The sequence below is a fragment of the Alosa pseudoharengus genome, unplaced genomic scaffold (assembly GCF_046254945.1).
Source record: "Alosa pseudoharengus isolate Yale_2024_CS ecotype anadromous, Long Island Sound unplaced genomic scaffold, YU_APseudo_1.1 YU_APseudo_1.1_scf_11, whole genome shotgun sequence".
Taxonomy (NCBI): domain Eukaryota; kingdom Metazoa; phylum Chordata; class Actinopteri; order Clupeiformes; family Clupeidae; genus Alosa; species Alosa pseudoharengus.
The window spans coordinates 39509789-39513446 of record NW_027468576.1 but is presented as its reverse complement, the minus strand read 5'-3'; positions in this window follow the sequence as shown (position 1 = coordinate 39513446).

Here is a 3658-nt window from a genome sequence, read left to right as displayed (position 1 = left end):
TCATAGCTCCACTCAGCGCCACTGGCCAGCACCACTAATCCCCTTTCCTCTGTCTGCTGCTGCATTTGAGGACGTGTGGGGAAGGCAATCCTGTCTCTCTGCATCCCGGATGCTCTCTGACGGACGCTTGTGTCTGATGGAGCAGCTTGTGACCACATCCTGTTGAGGCTGCTTGTATTGTTAGTCGTCTGGTTTAAGTAGGTGCTTATGTTTGTGTTATTGTTAAAGTCATAACTGTTGCATAACACCTATAGCTTTTCATTGCTATGGGAAGTGTTGCTCATTATCTGTTGGCACATACAGTGCATCCAGACTCTACTTATAGAGCCTATATGATGAATGATCATGTCAATCTCCTCTGTAGGACTACACTCATAGAGCCTATATGATGAATGAACATTTCAATCTCCTCTATAAGACTACACTCATAGAGCCTATATGATGAATGTACATGTCAATCTCCTCTATAGGACTACACTCATAGAGCCTATATGATGAATGTACATGTCAATCTCCTCTGTAGGACTACACTCATAGAGCCTATATGATGAATGTACATGTCAATCTCCTCTGTAGGACTACACTCATAGAGCCTATATGATGAATGTACATGTCAATCTCCTCTGTAGGACTACACTCATAGAGCCTATATGATGAATGTACATGTCAATCTCCTCTGTAGGACTACACTCATAGAGCCTATATGATGAATGTACATGTCAATCTCCTCTGTAGGACTACACTCATAGAGCCTATATGATGAATGTACATGCCACTCTTATGACTACACTCATAGAGCATATATGATGAATGTACATGCCACTCTTATGACTACACTCATAGAGCCTATATGATGAATGTACATGCCACTCTTATGACTACACTCATAGAGCCTATATGATGAATGTACTGTACATGCCACTCTTATAACCACTCATAGAGCCTATATGATGAATGTACATGCCACTCTCCTCTAGTCATCGCAACTCTTACACTCTTCTTTTACAATCATTTTCTTCTTTCTCCTCTTCTGCTCTCCTCTCTTTCCTCCTTTCTTCTCTTCTTGTCTCTTCTCCTTTCTTCTCTTCTCTTCTCCTCTCATCAGATACTTGGATAATTACTCAGTTGTTCCGTCTGAGTTCAGATTGCAGAATTACTCTCAGGCGACTCAAAAGCCTTTTCACACCCCACTAATTTCAGCCGTAGCATCTGGGGGAAATTAAGACAAATCTACCTGAAAGTGCTGAATAATTTATGAAAACAAAACTGGTGTGACTCAAATGAGCTGGAGAAGGTTCTAATAACATACCAGGCATATCGTTGTCAGGATAATGTCACAATAGTCATTAAGGATAGCATTTATGCTTATCCCCAGTGTGGGTGTCTTTATGTGCTCAGACTGGATCGTTTTCAGGTTTTTTTTCCACATTACCCAGCTCATTGCTTTGACTGTAATGTCACAGAAAACTTTTCATCAAAAAATGGAATCTGTCTTTATAAAGTTTGGGTGGTATTTAGGATGTGCTAATCCAGCATCCAGGCTGTGCCTCTATCAGGACAACTCACTATGGTGTGCGTGTGTGTGTGTGTGTGTGCGTGTGTGTGTCTGTGTGTGTGTCTGTGTGTGTGTGTGTGTGTCTGTGTGTGTGTGCGTGTGTGTGCGTGTGTGTGTGTGTGTCTGTGTGTGTGTGTGTGTGTGTGTGTCTGTGTGTGTGTGTGTGTCTGTGTGTGTGTGTGTTTTATTCACCTCATCCGTGTCTTTAGAAGAAAAGCTTTTGCTAGTGTCTTATCAGTGGCTGGCAGCTGGCACTCTGTGTGAGACTTGCACACACACACACACACACAGACACACACACACACGCATACACACACGCACACACACACACACACACACACATACACAGATACACACACTCACAGTCACACAGATACAGACACACACAGACATACTCACACAGATACACACACACACACACACAGCATCTTAAAAGAGTGATCACCTCGCACACACACTCTCAAACTGTTCACCCTGCAAAGTTTTATTGCAGAGTTTTTGAATCCAAGTTTATCAACAACACCTATGTGACACCAACACCTAGACCTTCCTTAATGTGACGATATACAGTACACAACACCATCCAACAGTGTACAGAGTCTGATTAGCACTTACAGTACTCACACATTGAGCATATTTGCTGTGTCTGAATTAACCTTTACTCAGAGATGATTGTTGGCAGCTGTTGGCATTTGATTTGTTTGGCACTGATGCAATAGTCGCGTATGTTCCCTAGATAGTCAACACAATTTAGTCCCTGCTGAAGACAGAATGTAACTGTAATGTAAATGCTCTTCTGAGCCTTATGAAGCCCCATTTAAGTTAATTTAGATCACAGTCTCTGCTGATGACAGAATGTACGTACAATGTAAATGCTCTTCTGAGCTTTATAAAGCCCCATCCTCCTAACCCACAGCAGTTCAGCAGCATAGCGGATCTTTCTCTGAGCTGCGATCGATTCCAACACATTTATTTTTACATTAACCACTCATCTTACTGAGCTAGGTGTGAGAGTAGCCGCCATAAACTCCCTTCCAGCACGTTGCAGCCTCTTTAATCTGAAGTGATGTGCGCAGCATTCATCAACTCCCTTGTGTCATATTCAGAAACATAACAATTCTTTTTCAACGTGTCTGTAATAATCAGCTATTATGGCACAACTTGTCCCAGATGTCAGTGTTTTATTGGCCTGCTTAGTAAATCTGACAGCCCCGCTGCCTCCGGACCCTTCAGTTGCCTTTCTCCCTCTCTCTCTCTCTCTCTCTCTCTCTCTCTCTCTCTCTCTCTCTCCCTCTCTCCTCTCTCTCTCTCTCTCTCTCTCTCTCTCTCTCTCCCTCTCTCCTCTCCTCTCTCCTTGGAGGGACATTTGTCTTCCTCTGTAGGCTGTGAATGGAGGTGTTAGGCGGAGATGGATGTCCTCTGCTCCGGGTATTGACACAGTGCTTAGAACCTGCTGGGGGTTAGTCATAGCTTCTCATAAAGGACCCCCTGACTGACTGCCTGACAGACAGAGAGAGAGAGAGAGATAGAGAGAGAGAGAGAGAGAGAGAGAGAGAGAGTACCACAGTGGCTTATCGCCCTCCACTCAAACTAGGGCTGGTCAATTAATCAAATTGATTGATTAATCGTCAATTATTACCTCCGATGATTATTAAAACGACCTAATCAATGATTATTAAAACGACCTAATGAAAATATAACCATTATTTTGCTGCATTCCATTTGTCTGCATTTCTGTTTGCATTCTGTGTTCATACAAACTAAAACAATCATGATTATGATTTCTGCCATAATCAAGCGGCCGTAACTCAAGCCAGTTCACCACCCTCTGCTCTCCAGAAATGGGGCTCTGGCACCAGTTAGATCAGTCCATCATGAGCTTCCCGGCGACATGGACATCTGAATGGGCTAGCGCCCCCTCAGGCTCTGGCACGGTCCCCCTGCACCAGCTGCTGTGAGCTGTGCAGTCAATCAGCTTCATGGTGCCATGTGAGTCGTTACTGTTCCCAAGCAGTTAAAGAGGGATAATGAGATTTGTGTTCATGGAGTCTCTGTCTGTGTGTGTGTGTGTGTGTGTGTGTGTGAGAGAGAGAGAGAGAGAGA